The following is an 18,986-nucleotide window of genomic DNA, read 5'->3' on the forward strand; positions in this document are numbered from 1 at the left end:
GTTGTATTGGCCATGTAAAACTACCCCTTAATTGGAAAAAGTAGTGCAAGGTACATAGAAGCAGCCTTCAGCAAGCCAAATGACCATTCACAAGAAACATTTCATTCACACTGCCATTTCAGCACATGGATTAGCTTTTTGCATGGAATAAGGTAGAACCTAGCACAAATGGGCCTGTTCTTTTTTGTGAGGGAGGGAGAAAGATGGCATACCTCAGGATACTGATGTGCCACATCTATTCGAAGGAACATTATTAGATTTATACCATGCTCTCGCCTTTGTAAATGTATTCTTTATACATGAAGCCATCACATACTAAATTACATTTTAATTAGGAGCCAATTACATCTAACCTTTTGTCCTAGCTTCACACTGGGCTACAAAGTGACATTGAAGCTGAACAGAGGCGAGGCTCTTTCAAAAATAGCTTTAAACCACCTATTTAAATTGGATTCAAGTGGCGAACACAGTTGGTACAGAGGCAAGACTGCAGATCTAGTTGGTCTATTAACACTAGGATGTTATATTAGAATGCAGGAATATTGGGCCAGAACCTCCAACTAGCATTGGAAAGTAGTGGCCCATTGGAATTACAAGGCTCCAATGGTTGGAGCTGCTTGGGACCTGCTCCGAAAGAGCTCCTGCAGGCTCCATTCTGGATTCAGGGAGCCCACTGCACTGGCTGACGTAAAGCAGTTAAATTTAAAGGGGCCAGTGAAATTGGCAGGCCAGGGAGAAAGCAAGTGGATGGGATTTGGGTGGCTGGGTGGGTCAGAGGTGATCGGCTTGGGTCAAGAGTCCGGGGGGGGGGGGGGGGGGGGGGGGGTCCCTGTGGGAATCTGTCTGGGTATTTAAAATAGTTACACAGCAGTAGTTTCATTTCCAACTTTTTCTGAGATAACAATTAGAATAACTCTGGCAGAACCATCCAAAGTTAATGATTTAAATCACTACTTCAGCTGGTTCCCAGCGCAGTGCCATTGCCCACAGGAAATGAACCCTTCGGACAATTGCTGGATAAACCCTTACTTGGGAACTTCCGAGAGGGATTTCCCAGTACATCTTTGGGGTATCCCCACTCTGATTCCCAACACTGGAGAACCAGGAGGTTAAAGGTCAATGATAACGTGTTTTAATTGCTGTGAATGACAAATTGTTATAAATTAATTCAATATATTGCATGGGCTTAAACTGGGATCTGTCGGAGGGGTTGTTCAAATTCCTAGCAACGTACAATGATTGAATGTACATTCTCAGATCTTATAACCTAGTTTGCATTTAGTTGCAGGTTACATTGCTTGAACAAGACGATGCAAGGTATTCTGATACTGAGGGGAAGCGGTGTTGAAACTGATGTTTCTCTGCTAACTGCTGTAATCCAAGGAGAAATAGCTAGGTTGCAAGGTCAACGAGAAGTCAGAATAAAGCAGCAAGAAATAACTGGTTTCATGTTTAAAAGTAAGTGCAACTCCTGGAAATCATTTACCAGCCATTTTAAGGGACTGGAGGTTTATAGAATTTTGGTGACCTCAATGCTACGGTCTACAATTGTTGGATTTTTTTTTCATCATTGACATTCACTCAGGTTTTCGATGATTCTTCTATGCAGATGACAGAGTTTAAGTCAGGGGTTATATAATTTACGCGCCTCAAATTGGCCTCAGCAAGGATATCAGCTATTGGCTGGTAGAGGCCGTGGTGCATGGTTGGCTCAAGCATTTGCCCGCAGTTTCCCTCACCATTCTCTCTCATTGCCGCTCCTGCTGACGTCCTCACACCTTTTGTGATGATGGACTCCAGTTTTGGTCACCATTGGGTGGCAAAGTGGTTAGCACTACTGCCTCACAGCACCAGGGACCGGGTTCAATTCCTGCCTTGGGTTACTGTGTGGAGTTTGCACTTTCTCCCCGTGTCTGCGTGGCTTTCCTCCAGGTTATGCGGTTTCCTCCCACAGTCCAAAGATGTGCAGGTTCGGTGGATTAGCCATGCTAAATTTCCCGAGTGCCCAAAAGGTTAGGTGGGGTTACTGGGTTCCGGGGATGCGGTGGAGGTGTGGGCTGAAGTAGGGGGGTCTTTCCAAGTGTCGGTGCAGACTCGTTGGGCCAAATGGCCTCCTTCTGCACTGAAACTTCTATGATTCTATGATTTCAGATTGTAAAAATACACTTTGTTTGCACCATAATGAGAATAGTGGTAGCCAAAAGCAAGCTGTGATAAAGACCCTTCTTCCAGATTATCTGCTTGAAACATAGAAAAGAATCATCAAATTAGCATAAATGCTGCCCTTTTCTCTTATCCATACAACAGACCTATACGGAGCTACAGCTGCTGAGAATCTCCATCACTTTTTCCCCCCCAAATGCTGACAACATGGCATTCCTTCAACAGCTTTTGTTACATAAGAATTGGGTGCGTGCATTTTGTACAATCCTCGTGTAATTCTCTTTTCTTAATTCAATGTTTCGGACTCCGCTCTAAAACTTATAGACCCTCTTGAATTTCAGTTGAAATGAAAATCGCTTATTGTCACAAGTAGGCTTTAACTGAATGAGCCACCTTTTTCCATCCTCCCCACCGACAGAATTGTACATCGGACCCAACAGTGAATTCAGGAGAAGAACTTGCATTCACATGCCGCTTTACCTACAAATGAAATGCTTTTGCAGTGTGTTCACTGTTGCAATGTAGGAAGCAAAGCAGCTCATTTAAATGCAGCAAGGTCTGGATTTCCTAGACCTGGATTTCACCTTGGACGATACACACAACTATAAAAGATACCCCATTGCACCAAATAATGCAAAATCTGCAAATAAATTGGAAAAAGATTAACTGGCTGACTTCCGTTCTTTGATTAACCCAGAGTCAAGCTCGACCTCTACTTTACACAAAGCAAGTGTGATACTCCTGTAAATAAGCTGAGTTTAGTACATTCCGGATTTGCGCCGTTCAACAGAAGTACCAGTCGTCATAGCAATTTTCTGACTGATCGAATGGTTGTATTGGCAGAATGAAACCAAACCAATAGTCATGCATTTAGCAGTGAATGTGCAGTAACACGTTACCCACAAGAACAATACTTTGAACAAAATCATCAAAGTCAGGACAGAGACTTTTATACTTATTTGTGTGTCCAACAGCTATAAATCTATTAAGTTAGTAGAATATCCAGCATCTGGTATACAAATTGCATGGGTATAGGCACCAGGTAAGCGGTTCACCCTTGACCAATTTGGATTTTTTTTCCCCCCCACAATGAAATAGCTGAGGACCAAGAGATGCAGGATCAGACTGTGGTGAATGTGATTCACACTATATATAGTTGCCAATATCACTCCATGTATATATGTTCGTTATCTACCCATTGTAAGTGCAGTTGCACTATCCGACCACCAGGGGGAGTCGCTCTGGGAGTACGCGAGAGTTTGTACTGGGCTCCTCACTTGGCTCCGCCCAGGACTCCTCCCCCTGGGACCGATGTATAAAGATCAGTGCCTTAGAGCCAGCCTGCCATTTCACCTGAAGTTCAATGACGAATAGGCTGGCTCTATTGTAAGTGTATTAAAGCCTCTATGCACATCCAACTACATGTGTTCGCTGAATTGATGGTTCCATCACAGACCAAAGCTTCACACCTTTGCCAAGAGACTAAAATATAAAACTCTTTTTCCTCTAATAATGTTGGCATTCTGTATTCAAGAGGTGCCTTGTCCAACTACCCTCACTGTACTCAAAAAACAAGTTGCTTTAATTTGAGGGAATCGTTGGAAGTTATTTGCTCACCTCTGGAATCTCGTTATTCAAGAATCTGACAGTTGTAATGTTTGCACCAAAATAAGTTTGATATGGTTTTCGCCCCAGTTGAGTACGTTCTAACTGTGCAGATTTTGTGCTCACATATCAGTGAATAATATGCAATGTACCTACTCATTCCAATCCCGATGTCTTTCTTGACTAGAACACTAGTCAATGCCATTTTTGGCTCTAGTGGCATTTCTAATTCAAATGGGAAACTGTTATTTGCTGCAAGAGACCTGGGAAGGTGATGCTAATAAAGGTTGGGTGGACTCTGCTCAGTTTCATCCTGTATGACAGATCCAAGGCCGACATGGCTGGATGGGCACTTGAAGTCTGCCTCTTCCCTGTCCATCCAATCTTGGGTCATGGAGCTTTTCGCTGACCAGCCACATCTTATCCGCACTTGGGAAAGACAGCAGGTAATGTTTGGGTCAATTGCATGGAGAGAATCTCAAGTCAGCCAAAGATAAAAATTATTTTGAATAAAAACAATCCTAATTATCAGTTGGCATTTGTGGATAGATGTGCATGCAATGTAACAGATAATACCAAAATATTATATTTTGTATGGACCAGAGGAAACGATGACTCAATTTAAAAATCATTAGCCATATGTCAAATGTGTTTTTTTAAATCTTTATGGTCACAAGTGGTCTTACATTAACACTGCAATAAAGTTACTGAAAATCCACATGTCGCCACACTCCAACGCCTGTTCAGGTACGCCGAGGGAGATTTCAGAATATCCAATTCCCCTTACAGCACGTCTTTCGGGACTTGTCGGAGGAAACCGGAGCACCCGGAGGAAACCCACTTGGACACAGGGAGAACATGCAGACTCCACACAGACAGAGACCCAAGCCGGGAACTGAACTTGGGACCCTGGCAGTGTGAAGCAACAATGCTAACCACTATGCTACTGTACTTGTTTCTGAATACCAATCTATTAATTTGAGATGCACCCTTACACATAGGGCTACAGTAAATGGTGCTATAATTCTCACCTATTCACAACTTTGCTACAACAATATTATTAGTGTCACTCATGTTGATTCAAGCTACACAATGCATTTTGGCACATGCAAGCTAAAAATTAAGTTAGTAATAATAATCGCTTATTGTCACAAGTAGGCTTCAATGAAGTTACTGTGAAAAGCCCCTAGTCGCCACTTTCTGGTGCCTGTTCAGGGAGGCCGACGCTGCTGGCCTTGTCCTGCATTACAAGCCAGCTCTTTAGTCCACTGTGCTAAACCAGCCCCAGTTCCCAGTGTTCGCATTGAGGTTGAGAAATGTCCACTCATCCTGATCAGAGATCTTACTCCAGATATCCCTCTCAGTGGTCTCGGCAATGTATAATGTGTTAGATTCAGAAGCTGCTTTTAGACAAAGAGGAGATTGTTCATTTAGAGAGACCATTTGTCCCTTCATCAAGACTGGATAGGGCATGACTGACTTATGTACCATTACAGTGGGACCTGCAAGTAATGAACATTTTAGGGACTGGTATCAGCTTTGTTACTTTGACAAAATTAATTGAAGGAAAGCAAGAGGGTACTGTTTGCAGTTATCTTTAAATATTAATATTGAACTTTTAAAAAAAGGAGTGACCCCCTCATTTAAATCACTGTTTACACAAAATTTGACAAAACAGCTGGAGTGACTCGGATGCTATTACATGCAGTCGAGCAGAAAATACAATAAGCCCGCAAGTTAATTTATTACATATTAACCAGATAATAAACTTTAACCAGCTAATCATTCTCAGGTTTTTAAATATCAAATACAGACTCATCTGGTGAATAAACTTGCCCAAATCTGGTTGGAAAAATTAGTGAGTTCATGTCACACTAATGGGTAAATTGACAAGAAAACGGGATATGCTGCGAGTTATGAATTGCCACAAAACATGATTTATGCTACTGGTCACGCACAAACATGGCACACTCGGTTGAATTAAATTCAACACAGAAACTTTTAAAAGTTTTAAAAGTCGCCATAGTCCCAGATGGCCATAGGCTGCTTTTCCCTTTGGGGGGGGGTTTAGGAAAGAGAGCTGACTGTTGGTGATTTAACCTGAGGATCACCACACCTCAGGTGAGTGGAAAGGTTAATAAGGCAGGACCTTCATGAATAACCTCAGGTGGTGCGGGAATTGAACCCGCGCTGTTGGCCTCGCTCTGCAATGCCACAGGACATCATGGCATAGGTCATCAGATTCTGAGAAGTAACAAAAATTAATCTCCAGTAGTATTGAAGGGTTAACAGCGACTGTGCTACAGCACATTCAACCTCCAAAATGATGTAGACAAGGTTCCAAACTTCTGCTAACCATTTCCCCGTAGCGAGCAACTGAATTCTGCCGTACCACAAGGGGTTAATTCTCTTCCCCAGTGAGCAGTGGGGCCTGAGTCATTGAACTTTTGTAGGTGAAGTCAGGTTTTTTGATTGACGAAGGAGTCGAGTTATGTGGGGGGGCAAGCAGGAAAATGGAATAAGGGCCATAATCAGACCAGGCATTGAATGGCAGAGCCTTATCAGGCCAAATGGCCTACTCTTGCTTCTATTCATTTTCCTGCTATGTTCTAAAGCAGGGTTATAGACTGAAGCTTAAAAGATTTTCTAGAGACTATGATGGAGAGGACGGAAGAGAAATCAGATGATGCTAATTTTCACAATTTAGAACCCTTCCCTGGTTAAAGTAAACAAAAAGGGGCTTCCGGTTGCGGCTATGACCAGCTAAGTCGCACGTTTGGCTGCTCCTGCTACAAAGGTGTTTTCGGGCCGATTGGAGGGCCCCAACGGCGCTGTAAGGACAAATCCCGGTGGGGGAAGGCTCCCTGAAGAGAACCAGACCAACTTTATGGTCGGTACCCGGAGTGGGGTGGTAAAGAAAGCAACAGCAGCTCCCAAAAAAAAGCGGGGGAAGAAGACCAAAATGGCGGCCGGTGGAGCACCCGAGGAATGGAGGAAATGGGCGGAGGAGCAGCAGGCCGCTCTCCTGCGCTTCTTTACGGAGCTGAAAATGGAGCTCTTGGAGTCAATGAATGCGACGACCACCAGGCTGATGGGAGCCCAGGCGACCCAAGAGGCGTCGATTCGGGAGCTGCAACAGGAGATGACTGTGAGGGAGGAGGAGGCCACGGTCCTCGTGGGAAAGGTAGAGGTGCACGAGGCACTCCACCTGAAATGGCAGAGCCGTTTTGAGGAGCTGGATACCCGAATGAGGCGGAAGAACCTGAGGATCTTGGGCCTGGCAGAAGGCCTGGAGGGGTCAGACCTCCCGGGATATGTAGCAGAAATGCTGAGCTCCCTGATGGGGGCAGGGGCCGTCCCTTCGCCCCTGGAGCTGGAAGAGGCCTACAGGGTCATGGCTAGGAGGCCAAGAGCAAATGAGCCCCCGAGGGCGGTGCTGGTGCGGTTCCAGCGACTCAGCGACCGTGAGAGAGTGCTGGAGTGGGCCAAGAGGGAAAGGAGCAGCAAGTGGGAGAATTCGACGGTGAGGGTCTACCAGGACTGGAGTGCGGAGGTGGCAAAGCGGCGGGCCCGGTACAACCGGACGAAGGCGGTGCTACATGCAAAACGGATCAGGTTCGGAATGCTGCAGCCAGCGCGCTTGTGGGTCACCTACAGGAACCAACACCACTATTTTGAGTCCCCAGAGGAGGCGTGGGCCTTTGTACAGGAAGAGAAACTGGACTCGAATTAGACCCAGGGGATACTTGGCGGCCGTAGCCGCTCGGGTACTTTCAGCTGAATTCTTTGTTTGGATTTTGAACTCTTGCTGTGGTTTTTCTTCTGATGTTTTTTCCCCCTTTGCCAACTTCCCTTAGTTATTGTTATTGTGGTTATTCATGGTTATTTATGGTTATTTATGCTGCTTGGTAGAGGGCGACTGTTAAGTACATTGTTATTTGTTATTTATCTGTTATTTATAATGTTAAGTTGGGGAGGTGGGACGGGGGGGAGAGCAGATCGGGGATTTGGGCTCCTAGGGGGGGTTCTTTTACAGGCATGGACGGGGACGGGGGTGGAACTGAAGATGGCGGGGTGGGGTGTGGCAGGGCGAAAGCGCGGGCTTTCCTCTGTTTTCCCGCGCGCGGGGCAGAGGAGGGGGGAGGGGAGGAGTGCGGGGCGTGGCTAGCAATGGCGACCTTTCCCGCGCTGGAGCGGGGCCAGGGAGGAGTGGCAAGGGGGGGGGAGGCCCCCCCGAGCCGGGGGGAGTCGGAGTGGGGCAGGAGCAGCCGGGTCAGCGTGAACCAGCTGACTTACGGGAGTACGATGGAGGGTACATCGCGGCTAGGAGGGGTCCTAGCCTGGGGGGGGGGGGGGGGGGAGGGGGGTTAGGGAGGGACACCGGGTTGCTGCTGAAAAGACCAGAAACGGGAAGTGGAGGACTGGAGAGGTGGGGGGAGGGGGACATCGCCATGGGGAGCGGGTCAGAAGGGGAGGGTCGACCCGGGGCGAGCAGGGAACAGGACATGGCTAATCGGCAGGGGAAGGGGGCGGGTCGTCCCGCGACCCGGCTGATCACTTGGAACGTGAGGGGGTTGAATGGGCCGGTCAAGAGATCAAGGGTATTCTCACACCTGAAGGGACTGAAGGCTGATGTAGCAATGTTACAGGAGACCCATTTGAAGGTAGTGGACCAGGTTCGCATGAGAAGGGGGTGGGTGGGACAGGTGTTCCACTCTGGATTGGACGCAAAGAACCGGGGGGTGGCGATTCTGGTGGGAAAGAGGGTGTCGTTCGTGGCGGAGGAGGTGGTGGCGGATAAGGAGGGTAGGTATGTGATGGTGAAGGGTAAGCTGCAGGGGGAGAAAGTGGTGATGGTCAACGTATATGCCCCGAACTGGGATGACGCGGGTTTTATGAGGCGCCTATTGGGCCTCATTCCGGGACTGGAGGCAGGGGGCTTGATCATGGGGGGGGACTTTAACACAGTGCTGGACCCCGGGCTAGACAGATCGAGCGCAAGGACCAATAGGAGGCCGGCAGCGGCAGAAGTGCTGAGGGGGTACATGGAGCAGATGGGAGGAGTAGACCCATGGAGGTTTGGTAGGCCGAGGGCGAGGGAGTATTCCTTTTTCTCCCACGTCCATAGAGTGTACTCCAGAATCGATTTCTTCGTGTTGAGCAGGGGGCTGATCCCGAGGGTACGGGAAGCTGAGTACTCGGCCATTGCGATCTCTGATCATGCACCACATTGGGTGGATGTGGAAATGGGGGAGGCGCGGGACCAGCGCCCGCTGTGGCGGCTGGATGTGGGGCTGTTAGCGGACGACGAGGTGTGTAAAAGGGTCCGGAAGAGCATTGAGAGCTATCTGGACTTGAATGACACGGGTGAGGTGCAGGTGGGGATGGTCTGGGAGGCCCTGAAGGCAGTGATCAGGGGAGAGCTGATCTCCATAAGGGCGCATAGAGAAAGAAAGGAGAGGCAGGAGAGGGAGAGGCTGGTGGGGGAGCTATTGGAAGTGGATAGGAGATATGCGGAGGCACCAGAGGAGGGGCTGCTGGAAGAACGGCGCAGCCTGCAGGTCAAGTTCGACCTGCTGACCACCAGGAAGGCAGAGACGCAGTGGAGAAGGGCACAGGGCGCGGTCTATGAGTATGGGGAAAAGGCGAGCAGGATGCTGGCACACCAGCTTCGCAAACGAGATGCGGCTAGGGAGATTGGGGGAGTGAAGGAGAGGGGCGGGAAGGTAGTGCAGAAGGGGCAAGAAGTGAACGGGGTCTTCAGGGATTTTTACAAGGAGTTGTATCGGTCTGAGCCGCCGACAAGGAGAGGGGGAATGGAGGACTTCCTAAACAAATTGAGGTTCCCAAGGGTCCAGGAGGGGCTGGTAGAAGGGCTGGGGGCGCCAATAGGGCTAGAGGAGCTAGTCAAGGGAATAGGTCAGATGCAAGCGGGGAAGGCGCCGGGGCCAGATGGGTTCCCGGTGGAATTCTATAAGAAAAATGTGGACTTGGTGGGACCGGTACTGGTACGAGCCTTTAATGAGGCGCGAGAGGGGGGGGTTCTGCCCCCGACAATGTCGCAGGCTCTGATCTCCCTGATATTGAAGCGGGATAAAGACCCCGTGCAGTGCGGGTCCTACAGGCCTATCTCGCTTCTGAACGTGGATGCCAAGTTGCTGGCAAAGATCCTGGCAGCTAGAATAGAGGATTGTGTGCCAGGGGTAATCCATGAGGACCAGACGGGGTTCGTGAAGGGGCGGCAGCTCAACACGAACGTGCGGAGATTGCTGAATGTAATTATGATGCCGGCAGTGGAGGGGGAGGCTGAGATAGTGGTAGCGCTGGACGCGGAGAAGGCATTCGATAGGGTGGAGTGGGAGTACCTGTGGGAGACGTTGAAACGGTTTGGGTTTGGGGAAGGGTTTATTAAGTGGGTGAAGTTGCTCTACTCGGCCCCGACGGCGAGTGTAGTGACAAACGGGAGGAGGTCGGAGTATTTCGGGCTCCACCGAGGGACCAGGCAGGGATGTCCCCTATCCCCCCTACTTTTCGCACTGGCGATTGAACCGTTGGCGATGGCACTGAGGGGTTCAGGGGGGTGGAGAGGACTGACTAGGGGAGGGGAGGAACATCGAGTATCGCTGTATGCGGATGATCTACTGCTGTACGTGGCAGACCCAGAAGGGGGAATGCCGGAGATAATGGAACTATTAGCAGAGTTTGGGGACTTTTCGGGGTACAAATTAAATTTGGGCAAAAGCGAGGTTTTTGTGATACACCCGGGGGACCAGGGAGAGGGTATTGGGAGACTCCCCTTCAAGCGAGCAGGAAAGAGCTTTAGGTACTTAGGGGTGCAGGTGGCAAGGAACTGGGGGACCCTCCACAAGTTGAACTTTTCCAGGCTGGTGGAACAGATGGAGGAGGAGTTTAAGAGGTGGGACATGGTACCGTTGTCGCTGGCGGGGAGGGTGCAGTCAATCAAAATGACGGTCCTCCCAAGGTTCTTGTTTTTATTTCAGTGCTTGCCCATCTTCCTCCCTCGGGCCTTCTTCAAAAAGGTGACGAGTAGCATCATGAGCTACGTGTGGGCGCATGGCACCCCAAGGGTGAGGAGGGTCTTTTTGGAGCGGAGTAGGGACAGTGGAGGGCTGGCACTACCCAATCTTTCGGGGTACTACTGGGCGGCAAATGTGTCAATGGTGCGCAAGTGGATGATGGAAGGGGAGGGGGCAGCTTGGAAACGAATGGAGAGGGCGTCCTGTGGCAACACAAGCCTGGGGGCCCTAGTAACGGCACCATGGCCGCTCCCCCCCACGAGGTACACCACGAGCCCGGTGGTGGCGGCCACCCTCAAGATATGGGGGCAGTGGAGGCGACATAGGGGGGAAATGGGAGGTCTGTTGGCGGCGCCAATAAGAGGGAACCATAGATTCATCCCGGGGAACATCGACGGGGGATTTCAGAGCTGGTACAGGGTGGGCATACGGCAGCTGAAGGACCTGTTTATCGAGGGGAGGTTTGCGAGCCTGGGAGGGCTGGAGGAGAAGTTTGAGCTCCCCCCGGGAAACATGTTCAGATATCTACAAGTGAAGGCATTTGCTAGGCGGCAGGTGGAGGGGTTTCCCCTGCTCCCCAGTAAGGGGGCGAGTGATAGGGTGCTCTCGGGGGTCTGGGTCGGAGGGGGGAAGATATCAGACATCTACAAGATAATGCAGGAGGCGGAAGAAGCATCAGGGGAGGAGCTGAAAGCCAAGTGGGAAGGGGAGCTGGGAGAGCAGATAGAAGACGGGACGTGGGCGGATGCACTGGAGAAGGTCAATTCTTCCTCCTCGTGTGCGAGGCTGAGCCTCATTCAATTTAAGGTGCTGCATAGAGCTCACATGACGGGGACAAGGATGAGCCGGTTCTTTGGGGGTGAGGACAGGTGTGTCAGATGTCTGGGAAGCCCAGCGAACCATGTGCATATGTTCTGGGCATGTCCGGTGCTGGAAGGGTTCTGGAAGGGGGTGGCAAGGACGGTGTCGAAGGTGGTGGGGTCCAGGGTCAAACCAGGATGGGGGCTTGCGATCTTTGGGGTCGGGGTAGAACCGGGGGTACAGGAGGCTAGGGAGGCCGGAATACTGGCCTTTGCGTCCCTAGTGGCTCGACGAAGGATATTAATTCAATGGAAGGACGCGAGGCCTCCAAGCGTTGAAACTTGGATTAACGATATGGCTAGCTATATTCAGCTAGAAAGGATCAAATTTGCCCTGAGAGGGTCGGTACAGGGATTCGCCAGGCGGTGGCAACCTTTCCTTGACTTTTTAGATCAGAGATAGACGTTCGGGGTCGTGGCAGCAGCAACCCGGGGGGGGGGGGGAGGGGGAGGGGGGGGGAGGGGGGTGGGAGGGGGGGGGGGAGGGGGGAGGGAGGGGGGGGGGAGGGGGGAGGGGGGGGGGGAGGGGGGAGGGAGGGGGGAGGGAGGGGGGGGGAGGGAGGGGGGGGGCAGCAAGGGTCGTGGGGGGACACGCACGACTGTAACGCGGGCAAGCCTGCTCGCTGCTCATGTCTGGAACTGTAGGCTGCCTTGGTTGTTAAGGTTGCCGGGGGGGGGGGGGGGGGGGGGGGGGGGGGGGGGAGGACTGGTGCGCGCGATGAGGGCGGGCGAGGGAGGGACATTTGCCTAGAGGGATTGTGTTGTAAATAATTTAAAAATTAGTAGGGGTAAATGTCTGTATGGAAAAACTCTTTCAATAAAAATTATTTAAAAAAAAAAAAGTAAACAAAAAGACAGTTTCCAGGTGTGGTTTATGACTGCTTTTAAACCAGCTGCCTACCAATGCAATTTGGAACAATCAACCTAAACAGCGACAGAGAACGTCATCAGTGAGTGGTGCTTTGTTTCAAAACTAATCCTCAAATTCTTCAACTGAGGAGTCCATCAACACTCTCTGCCGCAGTGCACATAAGAACTTACTGAATTCATAAAGGTGCTTTATAGGAACATTATAAACAACATTTAACACCAAATCAGATAAAAGAGATTATGACACATGCGCAGAGAGGTAGGTTTTAAAAGGACTTTTAAGAGAAGAGTGGAGTAGAGAGAGACAGTAAAAGTTCAGGAAGGGATTTCAGAAATTAAAGCCCCTGGCAACAGAATGAAAGGCCGTCATTGGTGGATAAAAATTATAAACAGGAAGCTCAAGAGGCCGGAATTAGAAAATCTTAGATATATCTGGGAGGGTTGTGGGACTGAGGGAAGAGATTGCATAGACATGGAGGGTCAATTCAGGTCAGCAAGCACAGGGGTGATCGGTGAATTGGACTTGTTGAGTTAGGGCATGAGCAAAGGTGTGCAAAGTTTATGGAGGGTGTATGTGGGAGACATGGTCATTAAGTCGTCGTCTTAATTCCAGTCACTTAATGTTGTTGCCCATGCCTTATTTTTTTAATTTAAATTAGAAAAATATTTGAAACTGGTCTAGAAAATTGCATCATATCAAAACACAGGGTAACTTCACAAAATAGTTTTAAAATATATAATATTCCTGTACAGCAACGGGAGTCGAAACTTATAATGGAGTTGATACAGAATCAAAAGTACATCATTTTGAGGGCTTAAGTTCCACTATGACTGGAGTCTAAATGTTAAATAGCAATAGGATTAAACTCTTTAATAGTAATTTGGTAATATGGAACTGGAGTATTGCTGAAAAAAAAATGCTGTTGAAATTTCTCATCTTGCACTCATCAGGACAAACGCAAGGATATAAATTGTAAAAAAGGGAACAATTAATACTGCATGAGAGGAGTGCCGGATTGGTTGGCAAGTGGACTGATTGGTAGAGGTGCTGCTATGGAGAATGCGCCTGGGAACAGTTAACTGTCAAACTTGTTTAAATTCAAACTAGATAGGTCAAATTTGACTGGCAAGCCACTGCCATGGGAAATGAACCAGGGAATGGCTGGCCCCCAAGCTTTTGTTCAGTTCAAAGAGACACAATGTGTGGACATGCTCCTTTGGTCTTCAAGGGATGGGATCCTGTCTGAATATATTTGTGGCTTTTAGCACATGCAAGTGAGCCACACTGTGAGCCTGACTGATAATCTTAAATTGGTTATCAGTGTAATTAGCATAATCAGGATTGTTTACTAATCAGGGAATCACATCTAAATGTTGGAAACTACGTTTTGAGTTTTGTAAAGACAGACTGGTTGGGTACAGGCAGTGGAGAACAGCCAAAAGAGTGAATCTGCTGGTTGTTAGGACATACATATCTGACATCATGATATGGAAATTCAAGTCCGACATTACTCATTTGCCTGATAGGAAGAATGTCCTCTTGGCTCAATGGCAGCATCCCGTTACTGGAGAATGCCATTGGAGTTGCTGCTGTAGAGTAGCAGCATGGAACAGCTTCACCTGTTACTCAAATTTTTGAAAAAAAACCTTACTCTTCCAGAGTAAGTTGAGGTAGACTGGGCACTTTTCAGGATTAAAGTGGTGGCCTTATGCCCATCCACAAGTTTGCGTGATACACAGCGAGCAATGATTGAACAGGGCGGCCATTATCCCACCGGATGGCTTTGACGTGCCCTCTTTCAGCATCAGGCCTGCAAGTAAGAAAATGGCTCGGACCCTATTTAGGAGGTCAAGGTCAATCATTTGCCTCATGGAACTGTAGGAATTCCAGGGCTTATATTTACCAATAAAGACAGACTTGCGGTAGACAGTAGTAGATAATACCTTTTGACAGATCTCTCAACGGGCACATTGAGGAAAGGGAGCTAATTTGACTGCTCCATTTTAAAAGGTGAATTTGAGTGCAGGATGTAGCTCATTAATATGTGCGGGAGGAAATTCATGGGGACAAATACAGATTCAAATCTAGCAAACATATCATCTACATACTGAAAATATGCATGGGGTAGGAGGTTGTGGCTCATTCCATCGAAAACACGTTTCTCGTGGAAACCAACACTGATGTTGGCAAGAGCTGGGCAGAGAGGGGATCCCATGGCAACACCATCAATCTGGGCACTCATCCCAACTCCCAGATTAATCTTCCAGCCAACAACAATAATTTTATGAACCAGTAGGCCAAGAATACAAATTACTTTTTCTGAAAGCAATTATTGTACAGACAAGATTCTGATGCCCATACAGATGGTTATAAATAGAAAAGGTTGATTAACTGAATGATTATCCATTTCTTCAAGGAGTTCTACGGATAACAGAATAATCAGTTCTGATGCAATAGCTCTGCATCATGCATGCTCAGACAGTGAACATCAATAAGAATCAACAGTAGGTTGACAATAAGTGCACCCATGACAAAACTATTGCTGTAGTCAAAGCTGAAGCCAGAGAAAGCCAAGTGAAGATGCAAAGGATTGTGAAGCAAGTGTATTAAATAGAGTGCTTACTTTATGCACGACTTTGCTTTAGTATGAGAAAGATTAATTCCATCTTTTTCGGCCCCAATTGTCAAAGACTGCAATGCCAGCCCGACTCATTGTGGCGCTAACAATTGCACACAAAAGACTCGATAAGGTACAAGAGAGGCTTTATTACAGTGAGATGCTATTCCTCCGGCTGCAGCTGTAGAATGGCATCTCAGTGAAACTCGTGCATATTTATACTGCTCCCTGGGGGCGGAGCTAACCGGCAGGGGCTTACCAGCAAACCTGTAATAGAGGTACTGTCATACATCCCCTAATGCACGCACCCTCATATACAGTGGTAGAGATCACCACATTCACCCCCTGTAAAAAATGAGTCCGGCGGGGGTGACGTGAAACTATAATACATAAAAGTGATATAATTACAGGGGGGGTGGGGAAGGAACCAAGAGTCCATCGGGCAACCCTGTGCCCATCACAGGTTGAGTCAGACTGGCGGTTAGGACGTTCCGTTGTGAGCGACACAGCAGTGGTGGTGACGACGTCTGCACAGGCGTGTCGGCGATGACAGCGTAGGTGCTGGCGGTGTTGGCGCTGGCCAGTGGCCGGATGACTCCGGGAGCGAGCCAAAATCTTTCATGTCCCCTAGTGTGGGCAGGGGAACGAGGGATGGACCTGGTGGGGCTGAATTCGGGGGCGCCGGGGAAAAAGAGGGTGGCGCGTGGGCAGGGAGGAGTGTGGGCATGGGATCGGCACCCGCGGGAGCCAGGTCCCTGAGCGAGACTGTATCCTGTCGGGGAACTCCACGTAGGCATATTGGGGGTTCGCGTGGAGCAGGCGTACCTTGTCCACCAGAGGGTCTGCCTTGTGGTGCCTGACATGCCTACGAAGGAGGACTGGCCCTGGAGCAGCGAGCCAAGTCGGGAGCGACACCCCGGATGTAGACTTCCTAGGGAAGGCAATAACACGTTCATGGGGTGTATTGTTAGTTGCAGTGCACAGCAGTGACCGAATGGAATGAAGCGCGTCAGGGAGGACCTGCTGCCAGTGAGCGGCTGGGAGGTTCCTGGACAGTAGGGCCAGCTGGACGCCCCTCCATACCATCCCGTTCTCCCTCTCTACCTGCCCGTTTCCCCGGGGGTTGTAGCTGGTCGTCCTGCTGGAGGCGATACCCATGCTGAGCAGGAACTGACGCAGCTCATCGCTCATGGACGAGGATCCCCTGTCACTGTGGATATAGTCGGGGAAACTGAACAGAGCGAATATGGAATCAAGGGCCTTGATGACGGTGGCAGACGTCATATCCGGGCATGGGATGGCGAAGGGGAACCTAGAGAATTCATCGACCACACTAAGGATGTAGGTGTTGCGGTCGGTGGAGGGGAGGGGCCCTTTGAAATCCACGCTGAGGCGTTCAAAGGGGCGGGACACTTTCACCAGGCGCGTGCGGTCTGGTCGATAGACAGCGGCGTAGGTGCTGGCGGTGTTTGCACTCAGCACAGACCTGGCAGTCTCCGATGACTGTCTGTACTTCCTCGACGGAGTAGGGCAGATTGCGGGCTTTGACTAGGTGGTACAACCGAGTGACCCCTGGATGGCAAAGGCTCTTGTGCAAGGCACGGAGCTGGTTCACTTGTGCGCTGGCACATGTACCTCGGGAGAGGGTGTCTGAGGGGAAATTGTGTGGACTGGATCAGTGGGCGGGCCTTGTCCGCATATTGTGGGACCCACTGGACGCAGTAAGAAAAGAACCCAAGGCAGCGTTTGAGAGCCTTGGGGGAGTGGGAAGCTCCATGAGGGGGTGCATGCGGTTGGAATCGGTCCCCAGTAGTCCGCTCTGGATATGTAGCCGAGGATGGCTAAGCGGTCTGTGCTGAATATGCACTTCTCCTTGTTATAAAAGTGAGGTTGAGGAGAGATGTGGCGTGGAGAAATTTAGCAAGGTTGGCGTTGTGGTCCTGCTGGTCATGGCCACAGATGTTGACATTGTCTAAGTACGGAAACGTGGCCTGCAGTCCGATCCAGTCAACCATTCGGTCCATTTCTCGCTGAAAAACCGAGACCCCGTTAGTGATGCCTAAGGGAACCCTAAGAAATTGATACAGGCGACCGTCTACCTCGAAGGCAGCGTAGGGACGGTCCGATTTATGGATGAGGAGCTGGTGGTAGGCGGACTTCAGGTCAATTGTCGAGAAGACCCGGTACTGTGCAATCTGATTCACCATATCAGATATGCGAGGGAGGGGGTATGCGTCGAGCTGCGTGTACCGATTGATGGTCTGGCTGTAGTCCACGACCATCCTGTGTTTCTCCCGTTTTAACCACCACCACTTGGGCTCTCCAGGGCTGTTGCTGGCCTCGATGATACCCTCCCGAAGCAGCCGCTGGATTTAGGACCTGATGAAGGTCTTGTCCTGGATGCTGTACCGTCTGCTCCTGGTGGCGACGGGCTTGCAATCTGCAGTCAGATTGGCAAAGAGGAAGGGAGGGTCAACCTGGAGGGTCGTGAGGCCGTAAACGGTGAGGGGAGGTAGGGGTCCGCCAAATTTAAGGGTGAGGCTCTGGAGGTTACATTGGAAGTCCAGGCCCAGTAATAGTGCAGCACAGAGGTTGGGGAGAACGTTGAGGGGGGGGGGGGGGGGGTTGTTGGGTTATGGGTATAGGGTGGATATGTGGGTTTGAGTAGGGTGATCATGGCTCGGCACAACACTGAGGGCCGAAGGGCCTGTTCTGTGCTGTACTGTTCTATGTTCTATGTATAGACGGAAACGGCTGAATTCAACGCCCTGTACGGTGAGTTTAACCAGACAGAAACCCCGGATCGGGAGAGAGTGGGATCTGGTGGCCAGGGAGATCCGCTGGTTGGCGGGATGGACCGCGAAGGAGCAGCGCCTTACCGTGTCCAGATGGATGAAGGTGACTGTGCTCCCGGAGTCGATGAGGCAGGAGGTCGCGTGGCCGTTGACAAGCACCATCCTAGAAGCAGTGGCCAGGTTGCGATGACGGGATTGGTCGAGGGTCATGGAGGCGAGTAGCGGGCGATTGACCGAAGAGTCCGACGAGTAGCAGCAGCGACCCGGGTCCCGTGGTCCAGTTCCGAGGGTAGGACAAAATGGCGGTGTCTGGAGTACCTGCGGGGAAGAAGATGGCGGCGCCCATGCAGCGCACGCTGTGGGGGCGGGGCAAGATGGCGGCGACCATGGAGCGTACGTTGCGGGGGCGGGGCAAGATGGCGGCGACCATGGGGTCGGAGGATGAAGATGGCGGTGCCCATGGTGCGCACATGGCGGGGCGGTCAAAGATGGCGGGGCGGTCAAAGATGGCGGCGCCCACTGAAGGCACATGGCCCCGGGGACGGCGAACGGCAGGGCCCATTGCGCGATCGGCTGCTGCAAGGGGGGGGGGGGGGAGAAAGAGTTTGGGCGTGATAGCAGCAAATGCACGGGACTGACACACCGCTGCATAGTGCCCTTTCTTACCACAAGACGTACAGGTCGCGGTGCGGGCTGGGCAGCGCTAGCGGGAGTGCTTCTGCTGACCGCAGAAGTAGCTGCAGGGACCCCCAGGGTGCGTGTGCGGCGAGCAGCGTAGGCATACTGCGCGGGAGCGGCCCCAGTCGGGGGGTCGGTTGTGGGGTCCACGAGGGGTAGGATGGGTGGGCCGCACGGCTGACGGGGTAACGATTGCACATTACGGGAAGTGGCCGTCATTGAGCGCGCTAAGGTCTTTGTTGCCGCAAGATTGAGAGCGACCCCTTCCAGCAGTCATTGCCGGATGGGGTCCAATGCAATACCCGTTACAAATGCATCCCGCATGAGTTGATTCGAATGTTCCGTGGCCGCGATGGCCTG

General features: G+C 50.5%; 1 protein-coding gene across 2 annotated transcripts in view; it reads right to left on the minus strand.

The window, feature by feature from the left end:
• The window catches only part of fmn2b (formin 2b), a 499,858-nt gene that overhangs the window by 405,591 nt on the left and 75,281 nt on the right, over positions 1 to 18,986 (minus strand). The window lies entirely within an intron of this gene.

The sequence above is a fragment of the Scyliorhinus canicula genome, chromosome 1, assembly GCF_902713615.1.
Source record: "Scyliorhinus canicula chromosome 1, sScyCan1.1, whole genome shotgun sequence".
NCBI classification, from domain to species: domain Eukaryota; kingdom Metazoa; phylum Chordata; class Chondrichthyes; order Carcharhiniformes; family Scyliorhinidae; genus Scyliorhinus; species Scyliorhinus canicula.